Source organism: Heterodontus francisci, chromosome 7 (genome assembly GCF_036365525.1).
Source record: "Heterodontus francisci isolate sHetFra1 chromosome 7, sHetFra1.hap1, whole genome shotgun sequence".
NCBI classification, from domain to species: domain Eukaryota; kingdom Metazoa; phylum Chordata; class Chondrichthyes; order Heterodontiformes; family Heterodontidae; genus Heterodontus; species Heterodontus francisci.
In genome coordinates, this window is record NC_090377.1 from 75,629,775 (window position 1) to 75,650,851 (window position 21,077).

The window sequence follows — 21,077 nt, forward strand, 5'->3', positions numbered from 1 at the left end:
ATAGGTCAGCAGTGAGTAAATAGAGTTGAGCTACAGAGCAGCCATGATCTGGCTGAATGGCAGAAGAAGGGTTGAATATCCTACTCCCGCTCCCATGTGCTTAAAACAGGTGCGATAGAAGCCCAAATGATTTAAACAAGCAAGCACAGTGCTCAAACAGCTGGATAAACAGCAGGCAAGAAAATATTTCAGAAATTAGAGAGAGAGAAAATGAATTAGTAAAGAGAAAGTTGCTTTACCAGGACTAAGCATTCATTTCTATTTGACTGTGCTAAGAAGTGGTGAAATTCAGATTCTTGACATACAAGTTTCTGTAATTCACTCTGTAAAAATGAGGCTAAAACATTACCCATGAGCATGAGAACAACAGTTGTGAAGTAAAGCACAAGTGTTCTTGTGCAGATTCAAATAGCATTTCCTAAAGTTATGGAAGGTTATCCACCTAAAATCTTAACCAGGGAATATGGTAAAGATTAATGTGTCTGCAACAAGCGAGACAGTGCAGAAAATTGCATGTAAAATAGTTGGTTAAAGATAGAAAATTTAAGTAATCATTTAATTAGTTGACTTTATTCTCAAGTATTTTAAACCATTAATGTTTTAAATTAACTTACACCACAAAAATTGAACATTTCAATGACACTCTGCATGAGTAAAATTACTTATTCTGATTCTTTGGCCAAATCTCGAGCTAACTTTACTGCTGCAACATTTGTTTGAATAAGTCACTGCACCTTCAAACCAATTCAACTATGAAGCATTTTAACAAGTTGCTGAGACCTGATAAGGTGCTATGTGAATGCAAGTCTCATTTTCGTCAGAACTAATTCTCAAAGGACATTTGCAAACAAAAAATAAATCCTCAAATAATCAGAAAGATTTAATACATTAGCTCTGCTTACAAAAATAAAGCAGAAACACAATGAGGTCCATTTTGCCACTGTACAACCATTATGTGCTGCATAACTGAACTTAAACCAACCTGAATTCAGTGGAGTACAGCTGATTTAAAAGTGCATAAACTGAAATGCAGTGTCAGCCGTGGACAGACATTAAACTGTTCTTCTACACCTAAATTTGCAATGAGGTAAACTGGTTTTGGGGCACATTGACCAAAAAGTGGCAGTAAAACTCAACTCTTGTCAATTACTTGAAAACTCTTAAGCTTTCAAATCCACATGAATAGCTTGAGTCCTCCTGGAATGTGTCTTTGCAAAGCAGGTGTGGAAAGAGATGCAGTGGTCATCCCAAGCAGCTCTGTAACACAGGAGTCTGTGCTCTACGGGCTGTTCCCAGGGACGCACACCGAGACAAACATCAACTGCTGCTGGAGGACTATCAATTCGGTGAAAGACGCCCTTTGGTCTGCCCGAAACCTGCTGGTCTTCCAGCGTAAAGAGTTGTCCACCACCGAATATTGCAGACTGGCACATTCCAAGGTCCAGGACTACGTGCTGAGGGACGCACTAAAGCTTGGGGCAGCCGCAGCAAAGGCTCAATGGGGAAAGACCACAGTGTAAGGTCCCCCCACCAAGCTGAACTGAGGGGCTGGATCCATGGGAAACCCCTCGAACTATATCGGAGAAATGTTGTGTGCTGTAAATGTAAAAATGTAATTGGCATGACAATGAAATGGAAGGGTTGTGAGGCAACTCATGATTGTATAGAAGGAAACTGATCACCTTTGCACAGTTTGTATTTTTTGACTTGATGCTGTTTTAAACTGTTTGGGAATGTATTTTTCACAGATTTTTATGAATAAAGTATATTTTGGAAATTTAAAAAAAATAAATTCCGTGAAAATTTTCGTTTGCTGTAAAATGTATATGGCATGAAAAATTAAATGGAAGGGTTGTGAGGCAACTCACTCCTGTATTGAAGGAAACTGACCTCCTTTGCACTGTTTGTATTTTTTTGACTTGGTGCTGTTTGGAACTGTTTTGTCATGTATTTTTTTTTTACAAATTTTTATGAATAAAGTATATTTTGGAAATAAAAAAAAATAAATTCTTAAATCCAGTCTTAAAGGTGAAGTAACTTATAAAATCCAATTCATTACAACTTAAGTTAACACAACCTTCCTAACTGATAACGGTTTGTGTTGTGGTTCACACATAACAAATGGCACTTGCATACTGCACATCTCCAAGCACAAAGCTGTTATCTGTTTATCAACTGTTAGTGACAAATTGCATACACAGACAAGATTCAAAATAAAGTCTCATCATTATATATTCTTAAAATTATACAGAAATGGATCGAAGCTTTGAATTACCATGAGCATAAAACTCAATGTTTTTAAATATAAAGCTACTGAAACATAAGTCTTCTAACGCAGGCCTCTGATTTCCTGTTAAAGTGGTCAACAGGAAAAACAATGCTTCTGAATTACCGCAACTACCCTACAATTTGTGTGGTAACAATTAGTAGTTACAGCTGACTCCTCGCAGTATTCTATGCCAGACTTAAAACAGCAAGTCACAGTTGAAAGTAAAAATTAATTAGAAACTGCTCAAAAATACTTTTCTAATTTTGTTTAAAAATGAGAGTCACACATTGGTGTGATTACAAGATTTACAAATAAAGGTAATATAACACTTACTAAGCAGGTGCCACAGCTCCGTTCTTACCGGTTGCTGGATATAGATTATTGATTTAGCTTAAGTACAGCTCACTTATAACTTCCATTGTAAGTACTGAATGCAATACAGACTTAAAAAAATTAAACAGTAAACCTGATCAGGACAGTGCAAACTTCATTCACAGCCTTTTAACTGATTAAAATAATATTGTCAATATGATGACATGGATGAAATTAATATTCCGGGAGGCAGAGATCAGGAAAATTTATGGTGAAAGTAGCATAAGTATATTTAGAGATAATCAGTGACAAATCAGTGAAAAATGTGCAACTGGGTACAATGGCAGATGTTACATGACAGCATTTGCATTTACACTAATACTTAAGTATTAGTCCTTAGCAATAATCACTTAGTAGCCCAAAAATACCAGTTAACCTAAACATTTGAGAATATCTGCATTCAGAATACTGTAAAAACGTAGCTGACGACAAATGCACTGTTGTCCTGGCATTGACTACATTTGTAAATATAGTTAAAGTGATCTCTCTTGTTCTGGTAGCACTAAAGACCACTTTTTTTTAAAAAAAGCTTTCATTAACTCTGCTTTTGGCCCTTGAAATGTGTGGAGTCAGTTTAATATATTATGAAATCATAATGCCAATTATGTGTCAAATAACAATCAATTTAAACACTCAGACTGAAATGGAGCTAGTAATAACATTACACTGCACGCATGAAAGAAGGGTCTCTGTATTCCCAATTATTGAGGTATATGGAAAATAGCAGCAAGTGAGATAATTAAATAGAGAAGAGTGGCACACAGAGCATGTCATGGCTTCTTTCCCCTAAAACTAGATTTTTATTAACAAAGTAGAAACAACTATAGTTGCATGATATTTCAATGAAGGTTAAGGTCCAAAGCAATGTAGCAATGGTGTTTGAGAGTATATTCAATCAGATCCTAATAATATTCATCTGAAAGAGATTAGGAGTCATAAGGAGCAGTAAGCATTGTTTTATAATGCAACAGGTTACATCTCACGAACCTAACTGAATTATTTGAAGAGACTACTTATATTTCAGAAGGTATATGATAATGTTCTTACAAGGTATGAGGCAAAGTTTAACACACAGCTTTGATGATTATGGATCATGGAATAGGTAGAAAACTAATTTGCTGAAAACTAGTTCACTGAACAGGAAATAAGTTTTTCAATCCACAATGACTCAGTATGTTTATCCAGTGAGTAGCTTAACCAAATTCAGGCCCACCACAGGATACCTTCTTGACTTCAAGGGTGTCAGTGATCAGAGTGCCTTAATTTTATGAGACATAGCCTTATATCAACTTGTCTAATCTAGGGTGTAATAATGAAACCCCCAGTGATGGCTGGGGGACAGCTGTGTCTTACGCATGTGCATATTTCTTCAATGTCTCTGAAAGTGAACTGAATTAACATTAGATGAAGTGTAGTTTGAATTATTGAACTACTTTATTCCACGGTAAAAGGAATATTTACGATCAATCGATAGAACATACTTTGCATAGTAACATGAAAATTATGACTTGAAGGAAGAGAGAGTTGTATATCAAGTTTTCAGAAGACATTAAGTTAGAAAGCACAGTAGATTGCCTGGTTGAAAGCAGGAAGTTACAAAGGTATTGAAACCGTCTGAGAAAGTAGACAAAACCATAGCTGATGGGAGTTCAATGTGGAGAAGTGTGAGGCCATCCACTTTGTATCCAAGAAAGACAAATCAGAATATTTTCTTAATTTTGAGAGACTAGGAGCTATGGAGAGCAAACATTCAGCAAGAAAGCATTGTCTTCAGTAAAGGCAAGGTTAGGATCTTTAAGGGAAGGTAACAAATTGACAAGTAATATAGAGTACTTCTGCAGATTTTTTTATACAGTCAGAGTTAGACAGCATTGGAACAGGCCCTTCGGCCCATCGTGTCTGTGCCGGCAATCAAGCACCTAACTATTCTAATCCCATTTTCCAGCACTTGGCCCGTAGCCCTGTATGCTATGGCATTTCAGGTGCACATCTAAATACTTCTTAAATGTTGTGAGGGTTCCTGCCTCTACCACCTCTTCAGGCAGTGTGTTCCAGATTCCAAACACCCTCTGGGTAAAAATTTTTTTTCCTCAAATCCCCTCTAAACCTCCTGCCCCTTAGCTTAAATCTATGCCCCCTGGTTACTGACACCTGCACTAAGGGAAAAAGTTTCTTCCTTTCTAACCGATCAATGCCCTTCATAATTTTGTATACCTCAATCATGTCGCCCTCAGCCTTCTCTGCTCTAACGAAAACAACCCAAGCCTTTTCAGTCTCTCTTCATAGCTGAAATGCTCCAGCCCAGGCAACATCCTGGTGAATCTCCTCTGCACCCTCTCCAGTGCAATCACATCCTTACTATAGTGTGGTACCCAGAACTGTACACAGTACTCCAGCTGTTGCCTAACTAGCGTTTTATACAGCTCCATCATAACCTCCCTGCTCTTATATTCTATGCCTCGGCTAATAAAGGCAAGTATCCCATATGCCTTCCTAACCACCTTATCTCCCTGTGCTGCTGCCTTCAGTGACCTATGGACAAGTACACCAAGGTCCCTCTGGCCCCCTGTACTTCCTAGGGTCCTACCATCCATTATATATTCCCTTGCCTTGTTAGTCCTCCCAAAATGCATCACCTCACACTTCTCAGGATTAAAATCCATCTGCCACTGCTCCGCCCGTCTTACCAGCCGATCTATATCGTCCCTGTAATCTAAGGCTTTCCTTCTCACTATTTACAACACCAATTTTCGTCTCATCTGCGAACTTACTTATCATACCTCCTATATTCACGTCTAAACCATTAATGTACACTACAAACAGCAAGGATCCCAGCACCGATCCCTGTGGTATACCACTGGTCACAGGCTTCCACTCGCAAAAAACAACCCTCGACCATTATACTCTGCCTCCTGCCACTACGCCACTTTTGGATTCAATTTTCCAAATCGCCCTGGATCCCATGGGCTCTTACCTTCTTAACCAATCTCCCATGTCGGACCTCATCAAAAGCCTTACTGAAGTCCATGTAGACTACATCAACTGCTTTATCCTCATCTACACATCTAGTCACTGCCTCAAAAAAGTCAATCAAGTTAGTTAGACATGATCTCTCCCTGACAAAGCTATGCTGACTATCCAAGTGGAGATTAATCCTATCCCTCAGAATTTTTTCCAATAGTTTCCCAACCATTGATGTTAGACTCACTGGCTTGTAATTACCTGGTTTATCCCTGCTACCCTTCTTGAATAATGGTACAACATTCGCTGTCCTCCAATCCTCTGGTACCTCTCCTGTGGCCAGAGAGGATTTGAAAATTTGTGTCAGAACCGCTGCTATCTCCTCCCTTGCCTCACATAACTGCCTGGGATACATCTCATCTGGGCCTGGGGATTTATCCACTATTAAGCCTGCTAAAACAGCTAATACTTCCTCTCTTTCAATGCTAATTTTGTTCTGGATCCCCTGTTTAAATTGATCATAAATACATTACAGAACTTCATGTGTTATTAAATTTGTTAGCAACGCCCAACTATGTTACCATATAACGGGTGCAGGAAAGCATCCTAAGGAATCTGGTTAGTTTAAGTAAAATAGTTACTTTAGGTAATGAAAAAGAACTGAATTTATGTTCAGAGGAAGGAAAAAAGGTGGCTGAATGGAAAGGGAGGAACTAAACTTTAGATCCTTAAAATGCTAAGCAGCATGAATATTATAAACGAGTTTAATTAAAACTCTAATTGTCGAACTAGAAAACACGAGTCCTTCTCCACAGTCAAGTGAAAGAAACCCTCAGCAAAACAGTGACTAATCAAACATTCCATAAATGGGACTATATGACAAAAGATATTTCATTAAGTTTTAATAAAGTATCAAAAAGGTGGAAATGTGTGGCTTTTAGACATGCAAACTGGAAGAATGCAATTTGTTTAGCATAAATAAAAATCAGCCAACCATAATACACCTGCAATAACGAGCATTTGCACTTTCAAAGCAGTTAACAAGTCACTGGATCACTGTGAAGTGCCAACAGTTTAAGAACGATGAAGGCCTGAAATGGAAATACAACTATTAAAGGCACACTTGATTTTTAGGGTGGTCTGGGGAAATGTGCTACTCCCATTCCTCATAAAAATTGGATTTTCTTTTATACTTGGCTTGGTCAATTATCTGTTTTTTAAAAAATTTCCAGTGAAGATGGAAATCATTTTTTTATATCTAAAAAGAGTCCTTTGCTGAATTTTACTGAAAACTACTTTCTTAGCTATTGAAGAATTAATTGTGCTTTAAAATTACATTTGAACTTTAAAACTTATTTTTCGCAATAGTATGAAATTATCAATTCCAGGGAGAAAAAAGGTTTTAGTTGATTTCTTTAAGAAATTTCCCAGCCAGCAAACAGGGGTTTGAAAAAAGGCTAAATGCTGCGAATGTAGCAAATTTAAAATATAAATAGAAAATACTCAGCAGATCAGGCTGTACTTCTGCAGAGAGAAACAGAAGTTAACACTGCAGGTCAGTCAACTTTCATCAGAACTGGAAAATATTAGAGTAGCAACTGGTTTTAAGCAAGTACACTGGCACGGAAAGGGGGCAGGAGGGGGCCAGAGTAGAATAAAGGGAAACAACTGTTCTCTGAAACAAATGGGAGCAGTGGCTATGACCTGAAACTGCTAAACTTGATGTTGAGTCTGGAAGGTTGTAAAGTGCCTAATTGAAAAATGAGGTTCTGTTCTTGCAGCTCCCATCGAACTTCCTTACAGCAGTGTTGGAGGCGGAGGACAGAGACGTCAAAGTGGAAAGGGGGTGGAGAACTAAAATGGAAAGCAACAGGACGCTCAGGGTCAAGCTTGCAGACTGAACAGAGGTGATCAACAAATGCTCACCCAATCTGCGTTTGGTCTCCCCAGTGTAGAGGAGACCACATTGGGGTTTGAAACCCATCTCATTGACCACGGGATCATTCTAGTCAACAAAGAAACAAAGAAAATAGGAGCAGGAGTAGGCCATTCGGCCCTTCAAGTCTGCTCCGCCATTCATTATGATCATGACTGATCATCCAACTCAGTAGCCTGTCGCCCCATACCCTTTGATCCCTTTAGACCCGATAGCTATATCTAACTCCTTCTTGAAAACATACAAGGTTTTGGCCTCAACTGCTTTCTATGGCAGCGAATTCCACAGGCTCACCACTCTCTGGGTGAAGAAATTTCTCCTTATCTCAGTCCTGAAAGGTTTACCCAGTATCCTTAGACTATGACCCCTGGTTCTGGACTCCCCCACCATCAGGAACATCCTTCCTGCATCTACCCTGTCAAGTCCTGTTAGAATTTTATAGGTTTCTATGAGAACCCCCCTCACTCTTCTGAACTCCAGCGAATATAATCCTAACTGACTCAATCTCTCCTCATACGTCAGTCCTGCCATCCCAGGAATCAGTCTGGTAAACCTTTGCTGCACTCCCTCTATAGCAAGAACATCCTTCCTCAGATAAGGAGACCAAAACTGCACACAATATTCCAGGTGTGGCCTCACCAAGGCCCTGTATAATTGCAGCAAGACATCCTTGCTCCTGTACTTGAATCCTCTCGCTATGAAGGCCAACATACCATTTGCCTTTTTTACCACCTGTTGCACCTGCATGCTTACCTTCGGCAACTGGTGTACAAGAACACCCAGGTCTCGCTGCATATTCCCCTCTCTCAGTTTATAGCCGTTCTGATAATAATCTGCCTTCCTGTTTTTGCTACCAAAGTGGATAACCTCACATTGTCCACATTATACTGCATCTGCCATGCATTAGCCCACTCACTCAACTTGTCCAAATCATCCTGAAGCCTCTCTGCATCCTCCTCACAACTCACCCTCCCACCCAGTTTTCTGTCATCTGCAAATTTGGAGATATTACCTTTAGTTCCCCCATCTAAATCATTAATGTATATTGTGAATAGCTGGGGTTCGAGCACTGATCCCTGTGGTACCCCACTAGTCACTGCCTGCCCTTCGGAAAAAGACCTATTTATCCCTATTCTTTGTTTCCTGTCCACCAACCAATTTTCTATCCATCGCAATACACTACCCCCAATCCCATGCGCTTTAATTTTACATGCTAATCTCTTACACGGGACTTTGTCGAAAGCCTTCTGAAAGTCCAAATAAACCACATTCTCTGGCTCCCCCTCATCAACTCTATTAGTTACATCCTCAAAGAATTCTAGTAGATTTGTCAAGCATGATTTCCCTTTCGTAATTCCATGCTGACTCTGCCCGATTCTACCTCTGTTCTCCAAGTGCTCTGCTATAAAATCTTTGATAATAGACTCTAGAATTTTCCCCACTACCGACATCAGGCTGACTGGTCTATAATTCCCTGTTTTCTCTCTACCTCCCTTTTTAAATAGTGGGGTTACATTATCTACCCTCCAATCTGTAGGAACTGTTCCAGAGTCTATAGAATCTTGGAAGATGACCACCAATGCATCCACTATTTCTAGGGCCACTTCCTTAATTACTCTGGGATGCATACCATCAGGCCCTGGGGATTTATCAGCCTTCAATCCCATCAATTTCCCCAACAACATTTCTCTACTAATACTGATTTCCTTCAGTTCTTCTCTCTCACTAAGCCCTGTGTTCCCCAACATTTCTGGTATGATATCGGTGTCCTCCTTTGTGAAGACAGAACTGAAGTATGCATTTAGTTGGTCAGCCGTTTCTTTATTCCCCATAATAAGATTCCCCTTTCTGACTGTAAGGGACCTACATTTGTCTTCACCAATCTTTTTCTCTTCACATACCTATAGAAACTTTTAGTCAGTTTTTATGTTCTCCGCAAGCTTGCTCTCGTACTCTATTTTCCCCTTCTTAATCAATCCTTTGGTCCTCCTTTGCTAAATTCTAAACTACTCCCAATCCTCAGGTCTGTTGTTTTTTTCTGGCAAATTTATATGCCTCTTCCTTGGATCTAATGCTATCTTTAATTTCCCTTGTAAGCCATGGTTTGGCTACCTTTCCAGTTTTACTTTTGTGCCAGACAGGGATGAACAGGCAGTTCATCCATGCACTCTTTAAATGTTTGCCATTGCCTATCCAGCGTCATCCCTTTAAGTAACGTTTCCCAATCCGTCATGGCCAACTCGCGCCTCATACCTTCGTAGTTTCCTTTACTAAGATTCAGGACCCTTGTCTCAGAATCAACTACCTCACTCTCCATCTTGATGAAGAATTCTATCATATTATGGTCACTCGTCCCCTAGGGGTCTCGCACCACTAGATTGTCAATTATTCCTCTCTCATTACACAATACCCAGTCTAAGATGGCCTGTTCTATAGTTGGTTCCTCAACATATTGGTCCAGAAAACCATCCCGTATACACTCCAAGAATTCCTCCTCTACGGTATTGTGACTAATTTGATTTGCCCAATCTATATGCAGATTAAGGTCACCCATAATTACAGATGTTCCTTTATCGCATGCATCTCTAATTTCCTGTTTAATGCCATTCCCAATATCACCACAGTTTGGGGGTCTACTTACAACCCCCACTAATGTTTTTTGCCCTTTAGTGTTTCTCAGCTCTATCCATACAGATTCTACATCATCAGAGCTAATATCTTTCCTCACTGTAGCGTTAATTTCCTCTTTAATCAGCAATGCAACTCCACCATCTTTTGCTTTTTGTCAGTCCTTCCTAAATACTGAATACCCCTGGATGTTCATTTCCCATCCCTGGTCACCTTGTAGCCATGTCTCCGTTATCCCAACTATATCATACCCGTTTACATCTATTTGCACAATTAATTCATCCACTTTATTGCGAATGCTCCACACGTTAAGGCACAAAGCCTTAAGGCTTGTCTTTTTAACTTTACTTGTCCCCTTCCCACTATTTTTCACTGTGGCCCTGTTTGATTCTGGCCCTTGATTTCTCTGCCTATCACTTTTCTTATTCCCCTTACTGTCTTTTGTTCTTGTCTTCGATTCCCAACCAACCCCCCACCCACCCCCCCACCCCAACTCCTTGCAAAGGATCCCATCCCCCTGCCATTTTAGTTCAAACCCTCCCCAACCACTCTAGCAAATACTCCCTCGAGGACATCAGTCCCAGTCCTGCCCAGGTGTAACCCGTCCAGTTTGTACTGGTCCCACCTCCCCCAGAACCGGTCCCAATGCTCCAGGAATCTAAAACCCTCCCCTTCACACCATCTCTTCAGCCACGTATTCATCTGATATATCCTGCTATTTCTACTCTGACTAGCACGTGGTACTGGTAGTAATCCTGAGATCACTACCTTTGAGGTCCTACTTTTCAACTTACTTGATAGCTCCCTATATTCTGCTTTTAGGACCTCATCCTTTTTTTTTTTACCAATGTCATTTGTACCAATGTGTACCACGACCACTGGCTGTTCACCCTCCCCCTTCAGAATGTCCTGTAACTGCTCTGAGACATCCTTGACCCTAGCACCAGGGAGGTAACATACCATCCTGGAGTCTCTTTTGTAGCCACAGAAACGCCCATCTATTCCCCTTACAATTGAATCCCCTGAACTATTGCATTCCCACACTTTTTACTCCTCCCCTGTGCAGCAGAGCCAACCATGGTGCAACAAATGGGCTGTTGCTGCTTTCCCCTGAGAGGCCATTCCCCCCAACAGTATCCAAAGCAGTATACCTGTTTTGCAGAGGAATAGCCACAGGAGATTCCTGAACTGCCTGCCTAGTCCTCTTGCTCTGCCTGGTGGTCACCCATTCCCCTCCTGCCTGTGGGGTCTGAGCCTGCGGTGTGACTACCTCTCTATACGTGCTATCCACGATACTCTCCGCCTCGTGGATGCTCCACAGTGTCCCCAAGCTGCCGCTACAGCTCCAAAACCCAGGCTTTCAGGAGCTGCAGCTGGCCACACTTCCTGCGCACATGCTGGTCCCGGGCACTGGAAATGTTCCTGGCTTCTGACATGGAGCACGAGGAGCACACCATGGCTTTGAGTTCTCCTGCCATGACTTAACCCTTTAAATTAAATTAAACCTTCTGGAAGATCTTAATGTCCAATAATATCAGTTACTCTAAGGCCCTTCTTCCCTGGTCCTCATTACTACAGAGCTCCCTTTAAAAAAAACACTACTTATTATATTTGAGGCTGCAGCCAATAGATCTAGACTTATGCACATTCCTTCCAAACATACTAGCTTGCTCTCCTGTGTGTTTTCTGAAACATGGTACATTTTTAAGATCATGCTCCCCTGGAAAATGTTTTTTTTAAACATACATCTGGGATGTTGTTAAATTTGAAACAGTTTTATATTTCACAATTCAGATTTTTATTTTTCAAGAACAAAGCAAAATTTAGATTTTCAACAGGCCATTACTTCCCCAAAACTGACTTCAACAGTCATGCCTACCACCTCAGTTTACAGAGTCACTCTATTCCTAAGAACCCATTCAGAGAGAGCGTAACATGTTTAAATCATCATCCAGTTTGCAGGGACACTCTCTCCTTCAATCATACCAGTCCCTCTCTAAATGTCACTTTCTTCCTAGCACTCTCACCTCCCCTCCCACCCCATCCAAGCTCAAGCTGGTATTTTTCTTCTACACACAGATTAAACTCGCATTCTTTATCCTTGCAAATACTAGCACACACTTTCCCTCACCCAAGCTGGCCAAACTATCCTTTCAACAACCCTCTCAGTTAAAGCAGACATTCTCACTCCTCTCAACCAAAAATGCTGTTGCCAGCTTCTAGCCTCTTCCCCTACCCCTACCCCAAAGTAACACGCCCATCTTCTCCTGCCTCCCTTTCACTCCACCTTCCCTGATCCTTTAATGCCACTTCTACACCCAGCTCTACTGCTTCTAAGTAAATGTAGTAGCTGTGTACTATAGATGGAAATTCTTGTTTGCATGAGAAGTCCAGCTTTCGGCAAGTGAAATCACTTCTAGTAGCAGAACTCAGACAGAACTAGCTTTTGGAGAGGGGCCTGATGTGCACGGATTTGTGTGTGCTCCTGAAACACCAACACTCTCAATCCACATCAAACATGGATGATTGGTATTTTCAATAATAAGCGACTAATCAAATATTCTACAATGTGCAGGAGAGGTTACATCAAATTTTATTGAACCCAATGGTATAACATGCATAAAACACAAACCAGCACCATGCTTACTTGAAGTGGACACCAGCACATGTCGCCTATACCCGTTGCAGTTTAGAAGAATGAGAGGTAATCTTATTGAAACAAAGAAGATCCTGAGGGGACTTGACACAGTGGATACTGGGAGGATGTTTCCTCTTGTGGGAGAGACTGGGACTAGGGGACAGAGTTTAAAAGTAAGAGGTCTCCCTTTTAAGATAGAGATGAGGAGAATTTTTTTCTTTAATGGTCGTTAATCTATGGAATTCTCTTCTCCAGAAACCTTTCCAGAATCTAGGGAATTTTGAAAGAATATAACGAATGCATCCACTATCTCTGCAGCCACTTCTTTTAAGACCCTAGGATGCAGGCCATCGGATCCAGAGGGCTTGTCAGCTTTTAGTCCCATTAGTTTTCCTGGTACTTTTTCCTCCAGTGATAATGATTGAAGTTCCTCCCTCCCTTTTACCCCCTAATTTTCTATTATTGGGATGCTTTTAGTGTCTTCTACCATGAAGACAGATACAAAATAATTGTTCAAAGTCACTGCCATTTTCTAGTTTCCTTTATTAATTCTCCAGCCTCATCCTCTAAGGCATCAGTGTTTACTTTAGCCACTCTCTTCCGTTTTATATATTTGTAGAAGCTCCTACAGCCTGTTTTTATATTTCTTGTTAGTTCACTCTCAATGTTCTCCTTTTTTAAAAAAGTCATCCTTTGCTTGTTTCTAAAATTTTCCAAATCTTCTGGTCTACCATTAATCTTTGCAACATTGTGTGCCTTTTAACAAAAACATTTGATCCTTACTTCCTTAGTTAGCCACAGACATTTCATCTTTCTCATAGAATCTTTCTTTCTCAATGGGGGGAATATATCTTTGTTGAGAATTATGAATAATCTCCTTAAACGTTTGCCACTGTCTGTCTACCACCTCACCTTTTAAACTATTTTTCCAGTCCACATTAGCCAACTCTGACTTCATACCTTTGTAATTGACTTTATTTAAAGTTAAGTCACTAGTTTCAGACAGCGATGAGGAGGAATTTCTTCTCTGAGGGTCGTGAGTGTTTGGAATTCTCTTCCCCAGGGAGCAGTGGAGGCTGGATCATTGAATATATTCAAAGCTGAGGTGGACAGATTTTTGATCGACAAGGGAGTCAAGCGTTATCGCGGACAGGCAGAAAAGTGGAATTAAGGCCACAATCAGATCAGTCATGATCTTATAGAATGGCGAAGCAGACTCAAGGGGCCAAATGGCCTACTCCTGTTCCTGTTTCTTATGTTCTGATCTACCCTGGTGTTTTGTCCACAAGCCATCTAGTTCAATCTGACTCTCCTGTTCCCTCACCAGATCCTCTTTCTCAGCAACTATATATATCTCTTTTAAAGTATTTATGAACTTTGACTCATAGGAAACTTTTCAAAGGCTTTTTGTAATTCCATTTAAACTACCTCACAGGGAATTCCACTGTTACACTATTTGTGATATTCTTAAAGACGACAAGGACCTTTTCATGGCAGGACCTACCCTTCTAAATTCATGCTGGCCTTTTCTCCTCCAGTCTGCTCCTCACAATAGTTCCATTGTTTCACTCAAATAAAATTGTTACATGATGGACCTGTGATTGACTGGACCAGTTTGTCCCCTTTTTAAAATGGAGATGTGACATTTTCTGGATTTCAAACCTCTCCACTGATTCATGACTTTTTTTTATGACTTTAGTGAGTGCCCCACACATTTCCTCCCAAGATATGTGCAATCTGGTCCAGGGAATTTGTTACTTTTTAGTACCTTTAACTTCTCAAGTACTGTACTTCCTACACAATGAGTCACCATTTTGTTCCTAAGTAACTATTTCTAGAAAACAATCAAGCAATTCAATGATTTTGCCTCCATCTTCAATTGTTCACAATTTTTACCTAAAAATGTGCTTAACGTTCTTTGTTATGTTAGTCTCTGGTGTCTTATTTTAAAACTGGATCCTTTTATTTTTAGAAAGCCTGTTTAGTATTTTGCTAATCACCTTGCAGAGTTGTCCCTTTTTCTTGGAATTTGTTTCTCTTTATGCAATTTTAATTGCACCACTTACCCATTATGGGGACTGCCTGTTAGTTTTCTTAAATTTTACTTTGATAGATGGTTGTCTTGCATACCTATCTATACACAAGTACTGCATTAAATGTACCCATAGCAAGAAAAAAAAATCAGCTGTAACACTTCTGATTGGCCCAAGTAAAGAAAAGTATAAAAAGTTCTCACATCAGAAATGAGAAACTTGCACAGAACTAACCAATTCAACAGCACCAATGTGGCAGCAGCAGCAGTTACCACACAAATGAAATTCATGCTACTTATTTATATTGTAATTGTTTCAAGCTGCCATCTTCATTTCTGATCCAGTTGAGTGTATTGTAGTGTATAATTCATAACACATTAAAAAAAAAATCAACTTATCCATAGTGTGAGTGCCAATGCTAGAAATGCCTCAGAAAAGCTGCCTTGTGCAGGATTTCTCTATAACTTGGGGCTTACATTATGCTCACTTGCAAAACTGGGAAAGTGGCTCCTCGTAGTAGTAGTTCTGCAACATCATCTCTTACTTTTCCATGGAAGTTGAAGTTTAAATTATATCTCAGCCATATCAATAGCGCCACTGTAATGCATGCCACTATGGTTTTGCGGACTTACTTTGAAGAATATTATTAGGGATCCGAAAACAACCCAAGCATACAAAACATTGCTTTAGCTAATTAGGGACTCTGCTCCACCCATGTGTTTGACATCTCTACTCTGCTGGAGTACGGGAGGTTATGCAGGAGGTATCATTAGCTCTGGTTATACCATGTGGCCTGTATTTCCAAGAAGCCAACCATCCATTCTTCCTCCTTCTTCGAACATAACTGTCATAGTTGAATGCATCAGAATGAAACTATCAAGTCTAATTCTCACCCTTTCAGGAAACATGCATTGAGATGCTTTATTTTCTTGTGCCGGGCATGTTGTTGGAATAAAAGCCTTTGCTATTTAGAAAGAACTTGGATTTTTAAAGTGCCTTATCACATCCTTAAGACATCCGAAAGCACTTCACAACCAATGGATTATTTTTGAAGTGAAATCATTTTTATGCAGCAAGCATGGCAGCCTATTTATGAAAAGCAAAGTCAAATTGCACAGAAGAATAGACTAGAATATCAGAGGTGTCATAGTTCAGATGCGATGTTAAACCAAGGTCCAATCTGCTTGCTCAGATGGACATAAGGGATGATATGGAGCAGGGAAGTACTTCCAGTGTCCAGGCCAGGATTTATCCATCAACCAACATTCCTAAAACATTGCATGCTAGTTGAACTCATTAACTGTTTGCGGAACTTTGCTGTGTGCAAATTGGCTGCTGTGGTGGCCTACAAAAATAACTGCGACTGCACTTCAAAAGTGTTTGAGGCCATGAAGCACTTTGGGACATCTTGGAGGTTGTGAAAGCCACTATATAAATGCAAGTTCTTTCTTGTCTATTGAACAAGAAAATATAAAATGAGGTGTCAACCTGGTGAAGCTACAACCCAGGTCTACTTGCGTGCCAAACAGCATAAGCAGCAAGCGATAGACAGAGCTACACGATTCCATAACCAACTCTAGATCCAGATCTAAGCTTTGCAGTCTTGCTACATCCAGTCGTGAATGGTGGTGGACAATGAAACAACTAACTGGAGGAGGGGCTCCACAAATATCCCCATCCTCAATGATGGGGGAGCCAGCACATCAGTGCAAAAGGTAAGGCTGACGCATTTGCAACAATCTTCAACCAGAAATGCCGAGTTGATGATCTATCTCGGCCTCCTCCTGAAGTCCCCAGCATCACAGATGCCAGTCTTCAGCCAATTCAATTCACTCCGCATGATATCAAGAAATGGCTGAAGACACTGGATACTGCAAAGGCTATGGGCCCTGACAACATTCCAGCAATTGTACTGAAGACCTGTGCTTCAGAACTTGCCATGCCCCTAGCCATGCTGTTCCAGTACAGCTACAACACTGGCATCTACCCGGCAATGTGGAAAACTGCCCAGGTATGTCTTGTACACAAAAAAAAGCAGGACAAGTCCAACCCGGCCAATTACCGGCCCATCAGTATACTCTCAATCATCAGTAAAGTGATGGAAAGCATAGTCAACAGTGTCATCAAGCGGCACTTGCTTAGCAATAACCTGCTCACTGACGTTCAGTTTGGGTTCTGCCAGGGCCACTCAGCTCCTGACCTCATTACAGTCTTGGTTCAAACATGGACAAAAGTGCTGAACTCAAGAGGTGAGGTGAGAGTGATTGCCCTGGACATCAAGGCAGGATTTGGCCAAGTATGGCATCAAGGAGCCCTAATAAAACTGGAGTCAATGGGAATCAGGGGAAAACTCTCCACTGGTTGGAGTCATACCTAGCACAAAGGAAGATGGTTGTGGTTATTGGAGGTCAAACATCTCAGCTGCAGGACATCATTGCAGGAGTTCCTCAGGGTAGTGTCCTGGGCCCAACCATCTTCAGCTGCTTCATCAATGACCTTCCCTTCATCATAAGGTCAGAAGTGGGGATGTTCGCTGATGATTGCACAATGTTCAGCACCATTCACAACTCCTCAGATACTGAAGCAGTCCATGTAGAAATGCAGCAGGACCTGGACAATATCCAGGCTTGGGCTGATAAGAGGCAAGTAACATTCGTGCCACACAAGTGCCAGGTAATGACGATCTCCAACAATAGAGAATCTAACTACCTCCCCTTAACAATCAATGGCATTACAATCACTGAATCCTCCACGATCAACATCCTGGGGTTACCACAGACCAGAAACTGAACTGGAGTAGCCATATAAATACCGTGGCTACGAGAGCAGGTCAGAGGCTAGGAAGCCTGTGGCGAGTAACTCACCACCTGACTCCACAAAGCCTGTCCACCATCTACAAGGCACAAGTCAGGAGTGTGATGGAATACTCTCCACCTGCCTGGCTGGGTACAGCTCCAACAACACTCAAGAAGCTCTACACCATCCAGAACAAAGCAGCCTGCTTGATTGGCAACCCATCTACAAACATTCACTCCCTCCACCACCGATGCACAGTGGCAGTAGTGTGTACCATCTACAAGATGCACTGCAGCAACGCACCAAGGCTCCTTAGACAGCACCTTCCAAACCCGTGACCTCTACCACCTAGAAGGACAAGGGCAACAGATGCATGGGAGCACCACTATCTGCAATTCCCCTCCAAGCCACACACCATCCTGACTTGGAACTATATCGCCATTCCTTCACTGTCGCTGGGTCAAAATCCTGGAACTCCCTGCCTAACAGCACCGTGGGTATACCTACCCTACATGGACTGCAGTGATTCATGAAGGTAGCTCACCATCACCTTCTCAAGGACAATTAGGGATGGGCAATTAAAGCTGTCCTAGCCAATGACGCCCACATCCCAGGAACGAATACAAAAAGAAGGACAATCCTGCAAGAAACGTGACATATCTATTAGTACATGGCTAGAAAAAGAAAGCAACGATGAGCCTTGGTTGTTTTATAGTCGTTACTTCAGTTATCTGACTAGTTTCAGTTCAAAAAACAACTATGTACTAATATGTTAATATCCACAGCAGAGGATGAGGGGTTGTTGTTAATTGTATATTAATTGTGTTTAATTGTATGCAGGTGATGGGCATTAACTGGGGATTCACTTGAGCCCCTATAAATTAGACAGACTAAAACTGTGCTTGCTGGGTTCAGAAGTATATGCTTGTAAAGTGCAACTCTAAATAAATATAAAGTGTGTAAACACTGACTCCAGTACTGTCCTTCACCAACTGTCTTCTGGATTAGAAAAGGGTAAGGGACGTGTAGTTATTTTGTGTGCGAATTCTATTAGACAGGGCAAACTTACAGAGTAATAAAAGAATCCATGTTATTTGTTACAAAACTAATACATTATAGAAATAGTTTAACTAACACAGGCAGCATTTTTCCTGACTTTGATGCATCTAGTATTTAAAAGCAGCAGCTTGGTACTAGAGCTATATACTTTTAGAATTATCCTTCCAGACTGCTAAAACTGAATTCAACTGTCAGTGATTAGGATTCTGATCTGCCAACCAAAGCCAAAAATTTGCTTAATTTATTCTCATCACAAACCATTTATGTGCAGTTTAATTGGAAAATGAACCAAAATTTATTATCCTTTTAGAGAATCATAGAATCACAGAATACAGTGCAGAAGAGACCCTTCGGCCCATCGAGTCTGCACCAATGCATTGAAGACACCTGACCTGTCTACCTAATCCCATTTGCCAGCACTTGGCCCATAGCCTTGAATGTTATGACGTGCCACGTGCTCATCCAGGTACTTTTTAAAGGATGTGAGGCAACCCGCCTCTACCACCCTCCCAGGCAGTGCATTCCAGACGGTCACCACCCTCTGGGTAAAAAAGTTCTTCCTCAAATCCCCCTTAAACCTCCTGCCCCTCACCTTAAACTTGTGTCCCCTCGTAACTGACCCTTCAACTAAGGGGAACAGCTGCTCCCTATCCACCCTGTCCATGCCCCTCATAATCTTGTACACCTCGATCAGGTCACCCCTCAGTCTTCTCTGCTCCAGCGAAAACAACCCAAACCTATCCAATCTCTCTTCATAGCTTAAATGTTCCATCCCAGGCAACATCCTGGCGAATTGCCTCTGCACCCCCTCCAGTGCAATCACATCCTTCCTATAATGTGGCGACCAGAATTGCACACAGTACTCCAGCTGTGGCCTTACCAAAGTTCTATACAACTCCAACATGACCTCCCTCCTATAATCTATGCCTTGACTGATAAAGGCAAGTGTCCCATATGCCTTTTCCAACACCCTATTAACCTGCCCTTCTGTCTTCAGAGATTTATGGACAAACACGCCAAGGTCCCTTTGTTACAATTGAAGAAACCTACATGAAGATTAGCAGTCTAACATAGCAGTAAGTAAAATGGAGGAGAGAGAGGTTTGTGATACCCCCAACCCCTGACACTACTTTTGCATGGGAGATCCAAAGCTTTCCTTTATTGCTTTATCCCTGCCTTCTTTTTAAAATACCTCATACCAATATTGCTTTCATGGCAAAAGGGTGGATAGGCTTCTACAATGCCACTCTGGTGTAATTTCAAGAAATTGACTTTTCTGATCCTTTTCTCTCTCTACCTAGAAGCAAAATGCTTAAGAAACCTCCTGATAACATTGTTGAGATTGAAAATTCAATAACTGATACAAGACCCTACCCCATCCTCCATGCCACAGTGAGGTGATGTACCAATGCACTGCACCTCTGTGCTGCCTCCACAGCAGATTTTGAAAAGCTTCTACTTCGACCATATTACAGCTGATTTACATTTCTGTTTATACTGTGAGGCAGAATCACCAAAAACAGAACAGCATAGTATTATGGTCCTGCCGTTTTTTTTTTCAAGACTATGCTGATTGCCTTTAAGGCTTGCAAAGGATCAGTATTGCTTTCAGAACCAGCAAGCCTCAGGAGTTATAGGAAGGTGCATTTTTGTTGCCTTAGAAACAACCATTTGGAGACTGCGATTCAAAGGGTGCATTCTCGTTACCATAGATACAGCCATTGGGAAGTGAGTATTAAGCCATACATTTGTTACAATTCAATTTTGAACTGGCCTTTTAGTTGAAGAGAGTTTGTTCTGACAGATCACAGACACAGAGGACACAGACAGCTGTGATGACAGCACCTGGAAAAAGAGCTCCCAACCATTTAAACTAAAGGAAGAGAAATTTAGTCTGCTTAATTATTATCTCTCAAAATTCTAAAAAAAAAGTCAAGCCAAAACAGAGATCTCTGGTAATTTAAATTGAAGAAAGGGAAGTTAGACTATGACAATCTTTTATCCCTCAAAAACTCTAAAGTCAGCTTGATTCTATTGAAAGTGTTGGCATGTCGTTAATTGTTAAAATTCGCTGGAGAAGGAAAGCATCACCTACTGCTGAAGCTAGACTACAGACTGTTCTACTGTGGAAGAACCTTTTTTCCCACATCAGACTTTGAGGACTTCAAGCAACATTCTGTGAGGACTTCATGCAACATTGGACTGTAAATTTGCAAGGACTCTAATTTTTTCAATTTTAAATGTTGTTTATATCTTCACAGTGTTTAAGAATTTAGTTTTTCTAATTAAAGAGTTAATTTGATTTAAAGACACCTGGTTTGGTTAGGCTCATTCGGGGGTTAATAGATGGTACAATTTGACTGGGTCTTTCTTTAATTTGGAAAG

General features: G+C 40.9%; 1 protein-coding gene across 4 annotated transcripts in view; it reads right to left on the bottom strand.

The window, feature by feature from the left end:
• Window positions 1–21,077, bottom strand: part of LOC137372074 (WAS/WASL-interacting protein family member 1-like) — a 127,360-nt gene that overhangs the window by 41,282 nt on the left and 65,001 nt on the right. The window contains exon 1 of one of the 4 annotated variants that reach the window (XM_068035448.1): window positions 18,141–18,279. The exons of the other annotated variants lie outside the window; for them this stretch is intronic. The gene's annotated coding sequence lies outside the window, so the exon portion shown is untranslated. Of the gene's footprint in view, window positions 1–18,140; window positions 18,280–21,077 lie in introns of those variants that run through there. 4 annotated transcript variants of the gene reach the window in all.